Below are 23,054 nucleotides of genomic sequence, written 5' to 3'. Positions count from 1 at the left end.
TGGTCATGTATGGGTGTGAAAGTTGGACTGTGAAGAAAGCTGAGCGTTGAAAATTTGATGCTTTTGAACTGTGGTGTTGCAGAAGATTCTTGAGAGTCCCTTGGACTGCAAGGAGATTTAACCAGTCCATCCTAAAGGAGATCAGTCCTGGGTGTTCATTGGAAGGACTGATGCTGAAGCTGAAACTCCAGTACTTTGGCCACCTCATGCGAAGAGTTGACTCATTGGAAAAGACCCTGATGCTGGGAGGGATTGGGGGCAGGAGGAGAAGGGAACGACAGAGGATGAGATGGCTGGATGGCATCACCGACTCAATGGACATGGGTTTGAGTAAACTCTGGGAGTTGGTGATGGACAGGGAGGCCTGGCATACTGCGATTCATGGGGTCGCTAAAGAGTCGGACACGACTGAGTGACTGAACTGAACTGAACTGAACTGAACTGAGTGGAGAAAGAGTCCACATGGAGTAAAACTGAAGCACCCCAAGTGACAATTAATATCAAGACCCAGATATGAGAGTGAAGCCTTCATGGGCCTTACAGATCAAACCAGGCACCAGCTCAGTGCAGTCATGTGACTGAGCCCAGCTAACACTGCATATAAGAAAAGAACTGTCCAATCAACACAGTCATCATAAGTAATAGATTGTTGTTGTTTCATGCCACTAGGTTTTGGGGTGGTTTGTTACATAGCCAAAGATAACTGAAGAAACTAGAAATGCACATCTTTTTATGTGGTAGAAAAAAAATGTTATCTATTAAAAAAAAAAGCATTATAAATTACCCTACTGTTTATGGAATTAATTTGTTAAGATGTGCTCCTTTAAGAAGAGATATATATTCCTTTTGGTGAAATGAATTTGTGCCACTTAAAAAACCTTTGGAGAATATGAAACAGTTGTTGAGAAAATCTGAGTCAAAATGTAATATATTCTTAATTAAAAAAAATATTAAATTCTAGCAGAAACTCTTTGTAATATGAAAAGTATCATTACTCATAATTTCTGGCACAAATTTAAAGATCTGTATCTATTCTACTCCTTGGAGAAATAATTGTCCGATATTTTTCAAAGTATCACAATGACCTGACATATCAAGAAAATCTTACTTTGCAATGCAAACTATATTAATTGGTCATAATATTTAATGTACTCATGTTAGTTTTGTCTGCACATCAATAATATATATTCTTTAAGATCAGAGGCTATGTATTCAGTTTATTTTCTTCTCTTCTTTTTAATATTATTCTAGAAACATAGATAATTGACAAGATTATTCATCACTCAATAGTCACTTATTGAGAACCTACTGGGTGTCTTGCAATGTGAGATGCAAAGACCAGGCATGGTCTCTGCCTCAAAGGCTTATAACTTGGGGAAAATATGAAAGCAAAAGTCTGTTCCCCCTGGAGTAAGGGGAGAAAGTTATCTTGGTTGGGCTCAAGATCCAATAGCAACTAGAGATTGGCTGCTACTGAGGAAGGACCAGGAAATTCCCACCCAAGATCAGCCAACATCAACAAAGAGTTCCTTCAATGGTCTCATCAATAGACTGGACGTATTTGAGGGTAGACTCCATGAACTTGAAGATAGATTAATATAAATGTCATTTACTAGGGAGGTCCTTTAGAGACTCAGTACCCTGGGTTTTTGTTGGAAGCTGGTCAAATAGGCACCCTTTGCCTAGTGCATATTAAAATTCCAGACTCTCTGAAGTAAAGTGTGTGTTCTATGTGTCATATTGTTTGTACAAACAGTTTAGGTGCAGTGACACACTCTTATAAGTTAGAGTGGTAGCAACATTCCCAAAATCCCAGTTCCCTGATGCTAGCCAAGGGCCAACCTTGAGAACAGGCCATTTAAGTTATAACAGCTGCACCCTGGAAGTTGTGCTGACATAGTCTCACTGCTACCAGAAGCTTGTCAACATCAAACTTATCCTGTAGGGGGTACGTTCATCTTCTACAAGTATTTAATCAAGCCAGGGAGCAAACAAACCCAAAGAAACCAGCCTGTGATGTCAAAAAATAATAACAAATTAAATTAAATTAAAAATTAAAGCAGTCACAGGCCTGCCATATTAACTCTTTTCTGCAAAGTAATTAATTAAAATTTAATTGACTCCAACTTCTTCAAGTTCTGGGGCAGAGGAGAAACTGTTTCCACAGAAGAAACTATTGTTTGTTGTTTCTGAATAGTTCTTTCTTTATAAATTAGGTTCATTGTGATTGCAAGAGTAAATCACCACAGTGGATTTCAACATAAAGAAACAAATATATGGATTATGTTGGAAGCAGGATCAATGCAATGCATTTCTGGTAGTGTGAAATTAAACATGTTAGTAAGAATTTAAAGTTTTATTTTTGAATGTACCTTAGATTAATTTTCAATCACAGTGTTAATAAGCATTAGATAAAAATGAGATATCAAACACCTAACAAATAAAGTGAGTGGTATTCAGAGCCTTTGAAACCAAAAACTAAAAAGAGGTAGCAAGCTAAGGTGACATCATTTAATAGAGGAACTCCTCGTGGCATGCTGCAAAATGTCAGTGTAGAATCAAAATTGACCCCCTCTTCAGACAGAGGCATTCAAACAAGGAAGTGGCTATTTTTGAATGATGAAATTGTGGAACCCCAAAGGAACATCAACTGTCTCTAGAGATAATCCTTGCTGAAGGGAAGATTTGCTGTTGGAAGCACTGTTATTTTCAGCATTACCTATTGATGTCATGATATTTTCTCAATGGCTTACTTCCAAACATCCTCAAATGAAGAAGAAAAGTCTCTCCATTGGTGGACAACTGAAAAGTACATAGGTGTTACATAGTACATAGTACATAGGTGTTGCTGCTACTGCTGCTAAGTCGCTTTAGTCGTGTCTGACCCTGTGCGACCCCAAAGACGACAGCCCACCAGGCTCCCCGTCCCTGGGATTCTCCAGGGAAGAACACTGGAGTGGGTTGCCATTGCCTTCTCCAGTGCATGAAAGTGAAAAGTGAAAGTGAAGTCGCTCAGTCGTGCCCGACTCTTACATGGGATTTTCCAGGCAAGAGTACTGGAGTGGGGTGCCATTGCCTTCTCCAACATAGGTGTTAGCAGGAGACAAACTTATTAATAGATTCAAATATTAATGGCACCGAATAACCACTGTGTGGTTCTGGACAAGGTTCTTGATTTCTCTGAGCCTCAGTTTCCTCCTCTATAAAAGGCTCATAATAACAACAAATTTGGAGAATTCTTACAAAACTTACTCTAGCTGTAAAGTTCCTAGTCAAGGGAATATTATAGTAGTAAGAGAGTCAATTCCTAGGCAGGTTGATAAGAAGTCCAGGGTCCCCAAGGAGGAGAAAGGGGTCTGGGGCTCTCAAAGCAGGAGATAGGGGTCTGGAATTCTCAAGGAGGAGGAAAGGACAAACATCTTTTTTTTTTTCCTCTCTACATTCTCCTTAGTCTTAGTCACATAAAACATTTTTTTTTAAGCCCAGAACTGATGATTACACAACAAACAACTCAGTTTAAACTCTGTACTAAGGATTATATAACAACAATGTATCCTGCTTGAGGGCAGTTTCTCCTTCCTGAAAACCTTCTGGCTAATCCTGCTGCGAAGAGCTGACTCATTTGAAAAGACCTTGATGCTGGGAAAGATTGAAGGCAGGAGAAAAAGGGGACGACAGAGGATGAGATGGTTGGATGGCATCACCGACTCGATGGACATGAGTTTGAGTAAACTCTGGGAGTTGGTGATGGACAGGGAGGCCTGGCGTGTTGCAGTCCATGGGGTCGCGAAGAGTCAGACACGACTGAGCGACTGAACTCAACTGAACTGAATCCTGTTATCTTAAAATGTAAATTATGGGAGTGGGTCTAGTAAGATCTTTACAACCTTGAGACATTCTTTTGATTTATTGTAATAACCAATTAAAAAAGTATATAACTCCCTTTGCTAAGACTAGCAAGGGGGGCACTCTCCATCCCCCTTCTGATGTCTATGTCAGAAGCTTTCTCTGTCCCTTTTTATACTTTAATAAAACTCTGCTATACAAAAGCTCTTGAGTGATCAAGCCTGGTCCCTGGTCCCGAAGTTAAATCTTCTTCGGAGATCACAAATCTGACACTGTTCACCATAAGCTATCAGTAAGAGAGCATTGAAAAGTGGATAGCTTTACCTTTTACAGCTTAATGGTTAAGATGTTGCATCATAGTTCATACTAGACTCTGCCTGAGCCATTCTTTCGAGGTGAGTAAAGTAGGAAGAAGAGGCTGCTGTAATATAACTAGAAAGAAAATCTCTGGGCATCTGCATTTTTACAACCACCTGAGGAATACAGGGGGATTATTTTTAGAAATAGACTTTGTGCAGTACAAATTTTTCTTAAACATAAAATCCAGGAAACCTCAGATTCTGTTTTTTCTTGTTTAATATGGAACTGTGAAGTAAGAGATCTTTCAAGAAAATTGTAAAGTAAAGGTACAGAACACCAATCCCACTGCTCATTTACATTCCCCAATTTTTGATTGAATCCCTTGCCAGGAGTCCCATAAATCTCCTGCAATGGGAGCTTCCCGTAGAGCACACTGTATGACAAAATTAGAGGGGATGATTGCACAGTCACATTAAAACAACATGAAGTATAGATCTTCAACTCAACCAGGAAAAGGGGATATTTGAGAAGGTGATCTTTTTTTTTGAGGCACTGAGCCTGTTTGTGGATATTAAAATGATTTCACAGCAGCTGTTAAAAATCTAGTTCTGATTTGGTGGGAAGTGAATTACAAAATTAAAGGGATTCGAAAATGAATAAGCATATTCTTTATTGCCCCCAGCCCCATCAACCAGGATGAGGAGAGGGAGAGAAACATCATCATGTGAATCATTTCTGTATCTAATATAAATAAAAATCATGAGAATTAGATGCTATAAAAATGGGGCAGATTCCATATCAAACTCAGCTAAAGGACAAATGCTCACACCTCACACTGCACATCTGTTTGATAAGGCTCTATTGTTGCACAGTACTAAAAGATCCTCAGGGACACAGGCTGCTGCTTAGTTTTTCTCTGTGCCCTACACCTGTAAGACACAGGGAAAGGGACAAAAGGTGCAGTGAAGATGGTTACAATTTCAATTTACTCACATGATGGTCATTTTTCCCATCAAAACTTAGATAAAAGAAGCCATTTTTCTTGTATGTGGCAATGTCATAGCATAAATATGTTCTCATACAACCATCACATAGACGGTTTACCCAGGGCAATGGATGGAAGTCTCACTGTTATTCTCTGGGCCAATGATAACATTCTTTCATGACTCCAATAAGTAAGATGATAGCCTTTCTATGCCCCATGAGGGGCTTCTCTAACTTTCTACTGTTGCTTTCAGGAAGAAAGTCTTTATGCCTGCTTTTAACATTTGTTTACATAAAATATTTTTATTTTCATTTTGGCCTTTAAATAGGTTTTGACTGAGTTGTATAAGGTTGGTGTGAAAGCAATTGTGGTTTCAGACCATGAATTTTAAATCATTGTAACTAGGCTCAAACACATCTTTATTAATCAAAATAGGAACCATTACAATCAACACATTTTTGCCAGTGAAGAAATAAGTTTGTTTATTCCTGTATAGTGTAAAAATCCATGCTTCAGGATTTGATGAACTCTTGGAAAGCATTTTCTGCCTCCTGCTGGTTGTGGAAGCATTTTCTCTGCAAAAAGTTGTTGAGATGCTTGAAGAAGTGGTAGTCAGTTGGCAAGAGGTCAGGTGAATATGGTGGATGAGGCAAAACTTCATAGCCCAATTTGTTCAACTTTTGAAGCATTGGTTGTGCAATGTGCTGTTGGGCATTGTTGTAGAGAAGAATTGGGCCCTTTCTGTTGACCAATGCTGGCTGCAGGCATTGCAGTTTTTGGTGCATCTCATCAATTTGCTGAGCATACTTCTCAGATGTAATGGTTTCACCAGGATTCAGAAAGCTGTAGTGGATCAGATCCATGGTGTAGTGGATCACAGTAATTCAAGTCTATGCCCCAACCATTGATGCTGAAGAAGTTGAAGTTTACTGATTCTATGAAGATCTACAAGACCTTCTAGAACTAACACCAAAAAAAGATGTCCTTTTCATCATAGGGGATTGGAATGCAAAAGTAGGAAGTCAAGAGATACCTGGAATAACAGGCAAGTTTGGCCTTGGAGTACAAAATGAAGCAGGGCAAAGGCTAACAGAGTTTTGTCAAGAAAACATACTGGTAATAGCAAACATCCTTTTCCAGCAACACAAGAGATGACTCTACACATGGACATCAACAGATGGTCAATACCAAAGTCAGATTGATTGTATTCTTTGCAGCCGAAGATAGAGAAGCTCTATACAGTCAGCAAAAACAAGACCTGGAGCTGACTGTGGCTCAGATCATGAGCTCCTTATTGCAAAATTCAGGCTTAAATTGAAGAAAGTAGGGAAAACCACTAGGCCATTCAGGTATGACCTAAATCAAATCCCTTATGATTATACAGTGGAGGTGACAAATAGATTCAAGGGATTAGATCTGGTAGACAGAGTGCCTGAAGAACTATGGACAGAGGTTCATAACACTGTACAGGAGGCAGTGACCAAAATCATCCCAAAGAAAAAGAAATGCAAGAAGGCAAAGTGGTTTATCTGGAGGCTTTACAAATAGCTGAGGAAAGAAGAGAAGCAAAAGGCAAGGGAGAAAGGGAAAGATATACCCAATTGAATGCAGAGTTCCAGAGAATAGCAAGGAGAGATAAGAAGGCCTTCTTAAATGAACAATGCAAAGAAATAGAGGAAAATAATAGAATGGGAAAGACTAGAGATCTCTTCAAGAAAATTAGAGATTCCAAGGGAACATTTCATGCAAAGATGGGCACAGTAAAGGACAGAATGGCAAGGACCTAACAGAGGCAGAAGAGATTAAGAAGAGGTGGCAAGAATACACAGAAGAACTGTACAAAAAGGTCTTAATGATCCAGATGACCACAATGGTGTGGTCACTCACATAGAGCCAGATATCCTGGAGTGTGAAGTCAAGTGAGACTCAGGAAGCATAATTATGAACAAAGCTAGTGGAGGTGATGGGATTCTAGTTGAGGTATTTAAAATTCTAAAAGTTGATGCTGTGAAAATGCTGTACTCAATATGTCAGCAAATTTGTAAAACTCAGCAGTGGCCACAGGACTGGAAAAGGTCAGTTTTCATTCCAATCCCAAAGAAGGGCAGTGCCAAAGAATGTTCAAACTACTGTACAATTGTGCTCATTTCACATGCTAGTAAGGTTATGCTCAAAATCCTTCAAGCTAGGCTTCAGCAGTACATGAACCAAGAACTTCCAGATGTACAAGCTGGGTTTAGAAAAGGCAGAGGAACCAGAGATCAAATTGCCAACATTCACTGGATCATAGAGAAAGCAAGGGAATTCCAGAAAAACATCTACCTTCTGCTTCATTGACTATGCTAAAGCCTTTGACTGTGGATCACAACAAACTGTGAAAATTCTTAGAGAGATAGGAATACCAGGCCACCTTACCTGACTTCTGAGAAACTTGTATGTGGGTCACAAAGCAATAGTTAGAATCTTACATGGAAAAACTGACTGGTTCCAAACTGGGAAAGGAGTACATCAAGGCTGTATATTGTCACCCTGCTTATTTAACTTCTATGCAGAGTACATCATGTGAAATGTCAGGCTGAATGACTCACAAGCTGGAATCAAGACTGCTGGGAGAAATATCAACAACCTCAGATATGCAGATGATACCACTTTAATGGCAGAAAGTGAAGAGGAACTAAAGAGCCTCTTGATGAGGGTGAAAGAGGAGAGTGAAAAAGCTGGCTTAAAACTCAACATTCAAAAAATGAAGATCATGGCATCCGGTCCCATCACTTCATGGCAAATAGATGGGGGAAAAGTGGAAACAGTGACAGATTTTATTTATCTTGGGCTCCAAAATCACTGCAGATGGTGACTGCAGCCATGAAATTAAAAGGCGTTTGCTCCTTGGAAGGAAATCTATGACAAACCTGGATAGCATATTAAAAAGCAGAATCATCATTCTGCCAACAAAGGTCTGTATAGTCAAAGCTATGGTTTTTCCAGTAGTCATGTATGGATGTGAGAGTTGGACCATAAAGAAGGCTGAGCACCAAAGAATTGATGCTTTCAAACTGTGGTGTTGGAGAAGACTCTTGAGAGTCCCTTGGACAGCAAGGAGATCCAACCAGTCCATCCTAAAGGAAATCAGTCCTGAATATTCATTGGAAGGACTGATGCTGAAGCTGAAGCTCCAATACTTTGAACACCTGATGTGACGAGCAGACTCATTGGAAAAGACCCTGATGCTGGGAAAGATTAAAGGCAAAAGGAGAAGGAGGTGGCAGAGGATGAGATGGTTAGATGACATCACCGCCTCAGAGGACTTGAATTTCGGCTAACTCCTGGAGATAGTGAAGGACGTGGAAGCCTGGCAAGCTTCAGTTGCAAAGAGTTGGACATGACTTAGTGGCTGAAAAACAAAAGAAAACATGGAGAGTGGTGAAAACTATGGCATCTAGGGAATAATTGCTCAGTTTCAAGGGGCAGAAACTATTTAGATCTAGCCATCATTGCCTGGAAAAGGAGACCTAGGATAGCTGATTTTATGCAAAGTCTCCCAATTTTAAAATATTGTTTTGTTGAAAACTTACAAATAGTGTACAGCAACCAATGTTTAGACCAGATAGTATGTATGTGTGAGTCTCATTTGACTTCCATCTTGCACTCAGTTAATATTATTATTAATAGCAGCTATCATCATTGGGCTCTTAATCTTTGTCAGATACTGTATCCATTAGCTTTTGCTACTTAAAACCTCCCCAGTGGCTTAAGGCAGCTATTTTAAATTTATCTCAAAATTTGGGTTGGCAACAGAGACTGGACTCAGCTGAGCATTTCTGGTCTTTGCTGGCTTCCTGATATGTCTACAGTCAACTTTAATTTGGTTAAATCCTTACACTCTGTGGGGTTGGCTGGCTGTCCTCTCACATGTTCAGGGCAACTAGGCCACATGCTTCTTATCCTATAGGAGGCTAGCTGGAGCTTGTTTACACGGCACAGCAGTGTTCCAAGAGTGCAAGAGGGCCTCTTGAAGTTTAGTTTGGGGACACTTATGTTGCATTCCATTGTTCCAGAGCAAGTCACAGGGCCAGTCCTGACTCATGGGGTGAAGAGAGAGACTTTGTCACTTCGTATAAAGAACTGTGTTCAGTCATTTCAGTCTTGTCCAACTCTTTGCAACCCCATGGACTGGAGCCCACCAGGCTCCTCTGTTCATGGAATTCTCCAGGTAAAAATACTGGAATGGGTTGCCATTTCCTCCTCCAGGGGATCTTCCTGACCCAGAGATCGAACCTGCATCTCTTGTGTCTCCTGCATTGGCAGGCAGATTCTTTACCACTAGCGCCACCTGGGCTACAAAGTCACATTTACAGTGGGGTGTGGGCACAGAGAAAGGGGTGACAGAGGTCATTTTTTGCATAAAATCTACCACATTTAATCACTTACATTGATAATGTCATTTAATCTTTATCACCCTCTTGAGAGGCAAGTATTTCTTCACCCAGTTTAAAGACGAGAAAACTGAGGCTTAAAATGTTGCTTCTCAAGTACTCATAGCTGTGTCTTGAATTGAGATCAAGATATGCTGATAATGATTCTTAAAGGGTCCCTGTTCAATTCACTGTACTTCTCTACTGCACTGCCTCCTTCACCATCTCAGACCCCATCCCATCCTCAGGGAGTGAAGTGGGGGTCACCCAGGAAGTTGACCCAATAGCGATCACTGGCCTGCCTGGATCTCAGAAGGTTGTTAGCACTAGATTCCTTTTTGCTGTGTGTCAGAAGTCCGTCAACCCCTTTTCTTCCTCCACAGTTCCCATATCAGGCAGGGACTACCACCCACTGTCTCTTAGTCGCCCTCTGGTTCCTGGAGTTCACATGTCAGTGTCCTTGCTTCTGGAATCCTGACCACAGTCCAATGCACAGATCTAGCTCTAGCCTCTGTCCCAAACCCTCACCACTCTCCTCCCCTCTGTAGTTAGCCAGAAAGTATACAACTCTATCTGCAACGCAGTCATTTTGACTCTCATGGGAGACTTTGGAGTACATGGCTAGCAAAAAAGAAGCCTCTTTTTGCTGCTTAGAGATTTGGGAAAACATAAAATTCCTACAAATCCTTTTTCATAAGCACTATGAAAGCCCTATTCCATCCTCATTCAGAGGATGGAAATTCTGAATGTCCTCAGAGGGTTACAAATACGTTTGATAGATGCTTAGGGAACTAGTTTTCTGAGTCCTGGATTGGTGAATGCTAGCCCTGCATATGTTGGAAAAACATGACTGGTTTGCAAACTGTTGAGGACAAATGCCTTGTTTTTCTTCTGGCTTGGTTTTAAATAGAGAGTAGGAGGTTGGGCGGGGACCGAGGGGGAGTAGAGAGAGAACAGGCATTGTTGTGTAGGGTTTTGGATGCCCCTGCACGAAGTCTGAAACAAAAACCAGAGCCCCATTCGGCAAACAGCCTTTAGGATGAGTCATGGTGAGGGAAGTGAGGCTGGGTGTCCACTTTTTGTACTTACTGCCTGGGATCATGGCAAATATTTAAATGATTGGGAAAGCAGTGTGAGTGGGAAATAAGATGAGGCTGAGAGAGAGAGAGAGAGAAAGAGAGAGAGAGAGAGAGAGAGAGAGAGAGAGAGGAGATACAGACGTCACTAACTATAAAGGAAGAAAAAAAGGAGCTCTTTTTTGTTCAACATTATTCATTTTAACCAGAGAAACAAATGGCCTTTTTAAAATTTAGAAAGCCCTTAGAGACCCAGGAGTTTGGAAATTACAAGAAGCCTAAATTGGACCCTCCAACGCAGCAGTTCTCAGACTTTGATGTATATTAGAATCTTCTGAGAATAAAACCCCTGCAATACTCAGGTTGCTCTCTGGACCAACTACATCAGAATCTGTAGTATCTTTTTGTTGTTTAATCATGAAGTTGTATCCAACCCTTTTGCAATCCCATGGACTGAAGCCTGCCAGCCTCCACTGTCCAAGGGATTTCTCAGGCAAGAATACTGGAGTGGGTTGCCGTTTCCTCCTCCAGGGAGATCTTCCTGACCCAGGGGATTGAACCCACATCTCCTGCATTGGCAGGTGGATTCTTCACCACTGAGCCGCCAGGGAAGCCCCTGTAGTATCAGTGGGTATCGGTAGATTCCAACGCATCCCAGGTGATTCCAATGTTGCATCTAGGTTTAAGAACTACTGCTCAAAGTGAAACTTGACAAACGGTTGCTATGTGATAAGACTCATACGAGGTATAAAAAGCACAAAGGGTGACATGTAGTCAGAATCTTAATGAAAAAGAAAATAAAACCACAAAATGCAACCTGTTCTCTTTCTGACAGTTTGTTCAACTTGATTTAATACTTCAGGCAACTTTCAATTTAAAAATGATGAGACTGTTTTGTGTTCACATTACTCCGGGCATTTAATAAAGATGCAGTCGCTTCCTTGTTTTGTACTTCTAGACCTTAGCTTTTCAGTTTCTTTTTTCAGTATTTAGTCCATTAAAAGAAAAGAAGAAAAGGAAACAAAAGTTCCCAATCAGCTTCCTAATTTGCTAGTAGGTCTTATCAAAAAATACACAGTTTTTTTGATGGAATTTGCATTAAAAATACATGGAACATTCCCTTCCAAAGTTTTTCTTCACAATTCTGAAATTTGAGTTAGAACTAAAAAAAATGACTTGATGAGTAGTTCTGGAAATAACTCCACTATTCAATAGGATTTTGTTGTAAAATAACATCTAATGATAAATAACAACAACAAAAATCTTTGATTTCCTTCAAAAGAAGGATGCATGTGTGGGGCATGATTCATCTGATGTAGATTTTTTATCCAAATGTACTCTAACCTCAGTAGGGTCTAGGTTAGGCCTATGGCTTAACTCAGGGGTATTTTTACTATTATTCATATTATACAAACTTAGCTAAAATCTATTATTCTTCCTTTGGAGAAAATTTAGAGCAAGCATCACAATTCATTGCTATTATTATCATCAAAAATGATGGTAATGATCCATTCAGCCTGCTCTTGTCCCAGCTGAAAAGGAAATTTTTAAATTAACTGGTCAGTAAAAAATTGGAGTATGATTCAAACATTAGTATTAGAGTAGAATCCCTGACTTTGTGATAGCAGTGCTTCTATATCTGTTGTATCTATCAATATATCTATCTCATTTCCACTGATATCCCTCTATATTTTTCATGTATATTGTATGTGTGCATTTATAAAGTTAATTTTTCTCCTCTACTGGCTTGGAAATTATAATCTTTTTCCATTTCTTAAAATTTTAACATGCATTATTAACAAAGACTAAATTTAATATCTCCTTCTGTAGAATGAACATTTTCAATTCCTTGCAACTCCTCTCTTTTTACATGTTACTTTCTCCAGTATTTTAGTTATGTCTTGTTTTTAATTTGAAAGTTAGACATTAATTGGTTTTGTACCATTAAATTTTAATTTGTTTCATTTGTTATCAACATTTTCAATGGAAATGGTTTCCAAGAAATCCATAAGGCTTTTAGGGGAATGTAGCTGTGCTCTGCTAATATCCTTCGCCCTCATTTTCTGCACTTCAAAGGGGACTACTCTAATGCTGCTAGATCATTCTTTTAGTTTCACACCCATGTGCATGCATTCACCTCCATACTTCTTGATAAATATTGCTAAATACCACTGCTTTATTTTTTAAGATTTTTAAACTTTTTATTTTGTATTGAGACATAGCCAGTTAACAATGTTGTGATGGTTTCAGATGAACAGCAAAGGGACTCAGCTATACATATATATGTATCCATTCTCCCCCAAACTTCCCTCCCATCCAGGCTGTCACATAACATTGAGCAGAGTTCTATGTGCTATACAGTAGGTCCTTGTTGGTTATCCATTTTAAATATAGCAGTAAATACCACTGCTTCTTAATTCTTTAGTTTTAGAGATTGTCTATTGTCTTTCCAGTACAAGAGACAGGATGTTATACCAATATTCAACATTTATGTTGCTATGACTACACAAATGCTAATCTATCTGATGGCCAGATTGTATGCCATAATCACACTTCCTTTCCTGAAAAAGGTTTTATTTTCTCTGAAGTTAATAATTTTGTTTCTTTGTTTTGCATTTTGTTTTGCTTAGATTTCAAAATACTTAACACAAATTAAAGCCCAAACTTTTCCTTTGTTGTATAAACTTCATCTTGATATGCTTAAACTCATTCTAAGATAATGTGGCTGAGCCATTTCCTTGAAGAGTCCTTACATCCTTATCTTTGGAACTTTTTTCCAGGCTTGTCAGATTACATCAGAAAGAAACTTCCAGTAGGAGGCTGCTTGTCAGTATTTTGGGTGCCAGATTGGAGAAGAAAACTGAAGGTCTTAACATTTCTTACGTAAACTTGGACTTAATACTACTTTTTCATACAGTACCCTTGTTTTCAAGTCCAGAAACTCTGGGTTTTACTCTCACCAAAATAAAAACGACCTGCATTCAGAGGGGCAGTTGCCTGGCTATGTAATAGGAGGGAGAAGATGTGAGAATTTGTTTTTTAAACAAACTTTCAATAGATCCTTTTATTTTGAACTCTACATGCCCATATGCTTTGAGAGGTAACTCTCACCCCCAACTCAGGGTTCCGTGAAAACAATCAGATTGCTCTAGTCTTTAGATTCAGTTCTCTCAGTCCTGCTAAATTAGTTAATTTAGCTTTCCATCTTCCATAATTGCTATCTTTCTTCTTTGTTTGCATTGTCCTTATGAATTCATGCCTTAAAAATTCTTTTATATTTGTTTCAGGGGAGTTTCAGGCATGTGTAGAAGTAAATGAGAGTGTTGAATTTAGGCAAGTTCAAGTTGAGGATGTGTTCAAGTTAAGGTTACCATTATTCAGCGATTTCTTTTTAGACCCCTATGTCTTCCTGTTTCTTTGCTCACCATTCTTTCTTGCATTCAGTCCTTTCTTTGGGAACATTTTCCTTCTTTTTAAAACATATACTTTAGAAGTTCTTTTAATAAAGGTTTGCTGGTAAGCTCAGTTCTTGTCTGAAAAAAAAGTACTTACTTCACCTTTATTCTGAAAGCATATATACCTTTGTTTCATATACCATAATTCTAGATTGACAGTTATTTTCTCTCAACATACAGAAGATATTAATCCATTGTTGTTATTGAGAAATATGTTAGATCTTATTCTGTTCTCTTTAAGCAACTCCGTGCTAAAATCATGATTTTTCATCTCTCTCTTTTCAGCTTAATTTGTTCTTCTGTTAAACCATCTATTATTGCATTTTGTTTACTTCTGTGACTATATTTTTATTACTGGAAGTTCTATTTATATTTGTAAAAATTTGCCTGGGAATATTTTGTAGTGGGTCATGTTATTACTTCCATTTTATTATTCTTTAATCACTTTAAGTATACTTATTTTGTGGCATATAGCCAGTAATTATATCATCTGAATTTTTGGATAGACAGATTCTCTAATTCCTGGTATGTTTTCTCCTCCATGTGTTTTCTAGTATTGGATTATGAACTTCTTTTTGATTGATTTTAATTGAAGGAAATCCTGTGAGGAATAAAATATGACCCTCTGAAGAGATATGAATTTGCTTCTGCTAAGCAAACTCAGGACCACCTTATACATTTCTTACTTTGATTTGGGGCCTCCTAAAATATGTAAGTTATGAACCCCAGGGCAAAAACAAACCTATGATCTTAAATTCTCAGGAAAGATTTTAAAATTTGTTTTGTTTTTGTATCCAGAGCCCTGGTCAGTTTGTTACTGTAAACAAATTTTATTTGTCATCTCCTTTTGCTAGTATATTCTTTTTTCTATTTCATGCTTTCTTTGACTCTGTACCCTATAAGGGATTACTGAGGAATCAGACCCCAAATCTTTCCCCTCAGATGGCCAGAGACAGTTTCCTACCTAAGTTTTCAGGTCTCATTGTATTTTCGTCCCCTGTGGTTTTCCTTACTTTCTTGTGGGCTCAACTATGAATTCAAAGTGATGTTTCTCCAGCTTGTCAATATGTTTTATATTGGAGGGCTGTTCCTTCCCCCAAGATAGCTGGTCTGCTGCATTTCCAGAAACAGCAGTTGCAATATATCTGTAAGACAAGAGAAGACAGGAGAAATGAGGACAAAGATGGGAAGATGTTGAAGTTAGTAGATTGGATGAGGTCCAGATTATAGGTTGTTTTAGAAGGAAGAAAATGATGGATGCTTAGAAAACATAAGACAAATATAAATTGAGATATTTCCTACAAAATGGCTAGCCTATACCCTTTCAAAATATTTAGGTTAAGAGATACAAAGTAAGACTGAAGAACTATACTAGAATAAAGAAACTGAGAGACATGGTGGCTAAATGGAGGGCATGACACTAGATTGGGATTCTATACTGGAAAAAACAGATATAAAGGACATTGTTGAAACAACTGATGACGTTTGGATATGGACATGGATTAGATAATACTGTCATGTTAATATTGAATGTCTTACCTTTGATAACTATGGTGTGGTTACATAAGAGAAGGTACTTATTCTTAGAAGACACACATTGAAGTTTGTAGAGATCAAGGGGCACAATGTCTTCAACTATTAAATGGTTCAGAAAATAATACACACACACATAACTATATATTTTTATGTATGGAGAGAGATTTATAAAGCAAATGAAGCAAAGTTAAACAATTGTGAATCTAGAAAAAGGGAGTATAGAATTTCCTTGTACTATTCTTGCAACATTTCTCCAAGTTTGAGATTATATCAAAATTTTTAAGTGAGGAAGTGCCGAGAAACCAGTTTAGGGAATACTTACTTTTAGGGAAAGAGAGAAGGAAAATAAGCAGATGAAGGACAGCAGAGCAGAACACGTTTTTGATATAGGAGGATAACTAACTAAGCATAGATGACCAAAGTCAAGAGGATATTTCACTTTGTTCAGGATGTCTCCTCCATATGTTACCCACACTTGAGTTCACAGAGACATCAGAAAATATTTCAGAACAATGGGATTCTTCATGTTCTTGCAAACAAATCATGCAGTCACTTTGTGAATTACCTAAACTAAGTGGTGTTATGATTCATTGATTCATTCAGCAAACATAACATCTTCACATTTTAAAATAACTTTTGCTTTTGCCATATTAAATTAATATCTTTGGAGTAGCTATAGTCTGAATAGCAAGATCTGACATTTCTTCTTTCGAAAGCATTGAATAGAACTATGCTTTTCACCCAGAATAGTTTGTGATTATTGTGGAAATTTTATAATTACATTATATTAATGAGAATTATCCTTTCCCTTATAAGATTTGGGGTTTTCAAATTTAAGACATAGTTTCCATATCAAACTTTAGGTTGAGTTTTGCTAAATTTGTGAAATATATAATTTAATTTGATGATATCATGCACCAGCTATTTTATATCACATTGTAGCTATTACTTTAGTATCCTTGTTGAAAAGGCAATGATTTTCCTGCACAATTGGGGGAGAAATGATTGTGCTTTCTTTCTTTAGTACTATAATTAAGATGTTTAAATAACCAGTACTCCCTGCTGCTTTAGAGATGGTAGAAAAAGTTGGGGGAGGGAAGACTTGATTGAATTCTGCCTTTGAAGGAAAAACGCTCACTTTGATTTTTTAAAATCTTCACAAATAGCTTTAAGAATTTAAAGATATAGTTAACTATCATGGTTATATGTGCTATATGTTAATTGCAACATGTAAAATGATCAAATATATTTAAAGTCAGTTAACTCTTTAGCTTGCTGCTGCTGCTGCTAAGTCGCTTCAGTCGTGTCCGGCTTGCTGCGACCCCATAGACGGCAGCCCACCAGGCTCCCCCATCCCTGGGATTCTCCAGGCAAGAACACTGGAGTGGGTTGCCATTGCCTTCTCTGACTCTTTAGCTTAGGTGTTGGCAAACTTTTTGTGTAAAGTCGTATAGTAAATATTTTTGGCTTTGCAAGCCATGAAGTATTTGTTGCAACTAGTCAGTTCTGCTTTTGTAGTTTATGCAAGTGAGTCGGAGTGGCCATATTCCAAACAACTTTATTTACAAAACAGGCAGTGGGCTAGATTTGTCCCTTGAGCCATAGTTTGCCATTCCCTGCTTTAATTTGCAGTTATTTCATGTTGGAATGTGCCAGCCTTATCTTAAGGGAAATTCAAATCATGAAAGGGAATAATTTTTCATTTTAGAGAAAATTTCACTGGTTACTCATGTTCTCCAAGCACTGTATGTCAAGGGCAGAAGTCAGGAGAACCAACTGTTAAAACTCAAGCTATAAAAACCAACATATCTGTGTACCTGTGATAATTAAGAAAACCAAGGCAAAATAAACTCCAAAATAAAGGAAAACAAAAAATCTAGTTTCTGTTAAAAAACAAAAGAAAATGGTTTCATTTTGCTGTATCTTCCAGCTGCCCTCCAGTTTCCATTCCTTTCTTTTACCTGTTGTTAGGGATGAAGAATTAAGTCAGTCAGTCCTTGGACTCCAAATTATTTTTGGATTCAGAAGGTTTGTTATTGAATGAAGTGCAAAGAAATAGAGGAAAACAATAGAATGGGAAAGACAAGACATAGCTTCAAGAAAATTAGAGATACCAAGGGAACATTTCATGCAAAGATGAGCACAATAAAAGACAGAAATGGTATGGACCTAACAGAAGCAGAAGATATTAAGAAGAGGTGGCAAGAATACACAGAAGAACTATACAAAAAAGATCTTCACGACCCAGATAACCATGATGGTGTGATCATTCACCTAGAGCCAAACATCCTGGAATGCAAAGTCAAGTGGGCCTTAAGAAGCATCACTATGAACAAGGCTAGTGGAGGTGATGGAATTCCAGTTGAGCTATTTCAAATCCTAAAAGATGAAGCTGTGAAAGTGCTATACTCAGTATGCCAGCAAATTTGAAAAACTCAGCAGTGGCTACAGGCCTGGAACATATCAGTTTTCATTCCAATCCCAATGAAGGGCAATGCCAAAGAATGTTCAAACTACCACACAATTGCACTCATCTCACATGCTAGCAAAGTAATGCTCAAAATTCTCCAAGCCAGGCTTCAACAGTATGTGAACTGAGAACTTCCAGATGTTCAAGCTGGATTTAGAAAAGGCAGAGGAACCAGAGATCAAATTGCCAACATCTGCTGGATCATCAAAAAAGCAAGAGAGTTCCAGAAAACATCTACTTCTGCTTTATTGACTATGCCAAAGCCTTTGACTGTGTGGATCACAACAAACTGTGGAAAATTCTTCAAGAGATGGGAATACCAGACCACCTTACCTGCCTCCTGACAAACCTGTATGCAACAGTTAGAACTGGACATGGGACTGCTTCCAATTGGACTGGTTCCAACTGCTTCCAATTGGACTGGTTCCAAATTGGGAAAGGAGTACATCAAGGCTGTATATTGTCACCCTGTTTATTTAACTTGTATGCAGAGTACATCATGCAAAATGCTGGACTGGATGAAGCACAAGCTGGAATCAAGATGCTGGGAGAAATATCAATAACCTCAGATATGCAGATGATACCACCCTTATGGCAGAAAGTGAAGAGGAACTAAAGAGCCTCTTGATGAAAGTGAAAGAGGAGAGTGAAAAAGTTAGCTTAAAACTCAACATTCAAAAAATGAAGATCATGACATCCAGTCCCATCACTTCATGGCAAATAGATGGGGAAACAGTGGAAACAGTGACAGACTTTATTTTCTTGGGCTCCAAAATCACTGCAGATGGTGACTGCAGCCATGAAATTAAAAGATGCTTGTTCCTTGGAAGAAAAGCTATGACCAACCTAGACAGCATATTAAAAAGCAGAGAGACATTACTTTGCCAACAAAGGTCCGTCTAGTCAAAGCTATGTTTTTTCCAGTAGTCATGTATGGATGTGAGAGTTAGACCATAAAGAAGGCTGAACGCCAAAGAATTGATGCTTTTGAACTGTGGTATTGGGAAGACTCTTGAGAGTCACTTGGACTGCAAGGAGATTTAACCAGTCCATCCTAAAGGAAATCAGTCCTGAATATTCATTGGAAGGACTGATGCTGAAGCTGAAGGTCCAATCCTTTGGCCACCTGATGCGAAGAACTGACCCATTTGAAAAGATTCTGATGCTGGGAAAGATTGAAGGCAGAAGGAGAAGGGGACAACAGAGGATGAGATGGTTGGATGGCATCACCAACTCGATGGGCATGAGTTTGAGCAAGCTCGGGAGTTGGTGATGGACAGAGAAGCCTGGCATACTGCAGTCATGGGGTCGCAAAGATTTGGACATGACTGAATGGCTGAACTGCACTGTTATTGAATGAATGAATGAATATATTTGGTAGTATGTCTTCCAACTTAAAAGTTCATTTCACAAGAGTTTGTCATGGAGCATTATTAGCTCTCCTTGAATAAAATGCTTTCAGCCAAATTATACATAAGCGTCTTCATTTGGAAAATATCTTTAAATAGCAATTAGGTCCAATTTGTTTTGTAAAGGAGGACCACTGTGTTAACATCATTCCCCACATTATACTCTTACTGAGTCGCAGCCTTTGATGAGTATTAGGTATATTTCAATTATCCCAGCAATAGTTTGAAGTTCAAGTTAATGAAGTTATAAATGCATTCTTGTAGAGTTTAATCTAAAAGTTCACCTGAAAGTATGTTTTGTCATAAGAAATTTGTTGACTTACTATTAAGATCATTTTGAAGCAAAGTATATTTATATCCTTTTATCATTTATGAAGTACTTTTCATGTACATTATCTCAATTGATTCCAGTAACAACTTTGTTAGATATGCCACTTTAAAGTATTTTTATGTTTTGAACAAGTGTTGGAAAAAAAATAGACACTTACATTTCTATATACATCATGTTTAGGAAATTAAGCTGTAAGCTCTGTTTAGGTGGAACAATGTCTTATTCACTGTTGTATCCACAGCAGCTAGTACAACTACTGCCATATAATAGGCACTCTGTACATATTGTTGCATCAATAAATTAGTAGGTGAGAAGTAAGACATTTATAAAAGTTCCTACTATAGAGATGAGAAAACAAAAATTCAGAGATTTTCAATGATGTACTTAACTATGAATGGCTGGTAAGTTGAAATAGAACTGGAGTACAGAATATATTAATAAAATAATGCATATAAATTGCTTAGCACAATGCCTAAGGCATAACAGATGATCAGTGTGCACTTATTTTACATTATATGCATGCATACCTGTGTGCTCAGTCGCTTCAGTAGTGTCTGACCCCATGGACTGTAGCCTGCCAGGCTCCTTTGTACATGGAATTTCCCAGGCAAGAATACTGGAGTGTGTTGCCATTTCCCTTCTCCAGGGGATCTTCCCAACCCAGGGGTCAAACCCGTGTCTCCTGCATTGCAGGTGCATTCTTTACCCTCTGAGCCACCTGGGAAGTCCATATTCTATGCATGTATTCACTTAATTTAGTGATCTTTCCACCATACTGCACCACAGTAACAGTACATATGAGAAAATAATCCAGTATTTCAAATAGCGTCTACTAAAATATAAATATATCCTCAAAGACTAATTAATTTCTCTTTTCTTCATTTTCACATATTATCAATGAGTTGATTTAAAACCCAAAGACAATTAAATTGCATTTTATACAAGAGCATAAAAATAAAGCTATCTTCTATTCATCATACACCAATTTGCCTGTGTCAAAGAGGAAAACTTCCATTTAGCCCCCTGAAATGTATACAAGCTGTTGTTCCCGTTTGCAAATCCAGAGCCATTTACTTTGTAAATTACCATTAATTACAAACAAAAGCCCAGAAATAGGTCTGTGCAGATTCACGCCAGTTAGGCAGCTCTGTAAATAGTGAGCTTTGCCTGAGTCCTATTTTAAATACCTTCATTACTAACAATGTCATGTCATCCTTAGAATTGAATACCATGCAGTAAACCCCTAAAATAAAATTTTGAACTTTTCAAAACAGTCAAGTCAGTCTTTACAGAAAATATTTTGCCACATAGCTGCTAAACCAAGCCATCTATTGATACAAATGTATATTTTTCTTTCATAAGTCTGCTTTTTGGAGGGTGTCACATTTTGGTAAGGGCAGAGAACTGTCAGTTTTTCAAATAAGGCTCATATTTATTTATTTAAACACAGATGAACTTTTCTTATTTTATCTTCCTTAAAGACATCATAGGGGAAGTCTTTAGAAGTGTTTATATTTTATTACTGATGATTGTTTTGGTAAAATACTTTTAAAGAGTGATGTCTAGGTTCACAGAATGAGCTTTTCTGACATCCTCATTATTCTAAAGTCTTTTCTCCAGAATTTTATTTTTGCAACAAATATCAATGTCATACTTGAAAAGGCAACTCTAATTTGCCTGCTTTAAGTAGGAGATTGATGTTTTAGAGAGTAGTTTGAGAAAGACATTTATGATGCCAAAGGTCACTCGATCCAAATTTGAATTCATGTTCCTCTGCCTCCAGTGCCTGTGCTCTCTATTCACTATAGCAGGCTGGGAAAGATTAAAACTTTGCCAATCCAAAAATCCAAGAAGAAAGACTAGGAGCTAATGGAGACCATTAAAAAATCCAAAAATGTGTATATTTGCATCCTCAAAGAATGGGCAGCTCTAAAGTCCAGTAAACCTTCTTGAATAAAGTATGCATTATAACCAACAAATGTGAAAAATACGTGCAACTAAAAGGTAAGGAAATACCAAAAGCTACAGAAACTTACGTTTTTCTCATCTGATTTACAAAAAGGTTACGTATCCAAATAATTAAAGATTGTCATTTGGAGAGAGTTTTGAAAAGTAAGCTTAGCATTCTAAGTTTTCTAGGCTTCTGGAGTTATCCCTTTCTTGACTATCTGAGTAAGATTTCTTCCTGAAATCTATTTCTCTTCCAATTGCTTCTGAGGACTTCCTAAAAGACAACAGTACTTACCGGTTTTTACTCGTCAGCTGTTTCTTAGAATACAGCTGCAACTTTGTCTTCAATCATGTGTAGACATTTTGATGACATTTCCCCAAATGTTTCTGTCTTCTTTTAACACACAGAGAGAGAATTTCTTACAAGGACACTGTTCTATCAGGGTCCTATCCTTATGAAGTCATTTAAACTTCCTTCCTTAAAGGTCCTTTCTTCAAATACAGTTAGAGGTTAGGGGTTAGGGCTTCAGCATATGCGTTTTGGGTGAAGAGAGCATTAAGTTCATAACAACATTAGACTGTGGTTTTAGATGGATGGATGGATGGAGAGAGAGAGAAAAGTATCTAAACCAGCTAGTGAAAGGCTATACAAAGAGATACACTAAAAACATAATACATAGGAACAAATGGATTTTTTAAAATATTCAAATAATCCACAGAAGATCAACAAAAAGAAAACAGAAATTTAAAATGAGAACAAATAAACAAAAACTAAATATTATAAAATAGCAGACTTGGGCTCTAACATAGGCTTCCCTGATGGCTCATTGAGTAAAGAATCTGCCTACAATGCAGGAGACACAGGAAACAGAGGTTTGATCTGTAAGTGATTTAAATATATCGATTAAAAAACAGAGATTGACATGATGGTTTTAAAAAAAAAATGACCCAATAATATGTCATCTACAGGAAACTCACTTCCAATAAAATGATATAGGTAGGTTGAAAGTAAAATGATGAAAAAAATATAGAATGAAAATAATAATTAAGAAAAAGGACACCCGGCTGTTAATATCAGTTAAATCAGACTTCAGAGCAAAAAAGTGTTACTAGGGACAAAAAAGTATATTGCATAATGATAATGAGTCTATTCACCAAAACATAATAATCCTAAATATAAATATGCAAATAACAGAACATCAAAATATGTGAAGCAAATACTTAAAGAAGTAAAGGGAGAAATAGACAAATTCATAATAGTAATTGAATAGTTTTAACACTTCT

Source organism: Odocoileus virginianus, unplaced genomic scaffold, assembly GCF_023699985.2.
Source record: "Odocoileus virginianus isolate 20LAN1187 ecotype Illinois unplaced genomic scaffold, Ovbor_1.2 Unplaced_Scaffold_4, whole genome shotgun sequence".
Taxonomy (NCBI): Eukaryota; Metazoa; Chordata; class Mammalia; order Artiodactyla; family Cervidae; genus Odocoileus; species Odocoileus virginianus.
The sequence above is the reverse complement of the archived record's forward strand: the minus strand, read 5'-3'. Positions refer to the sequence as shown.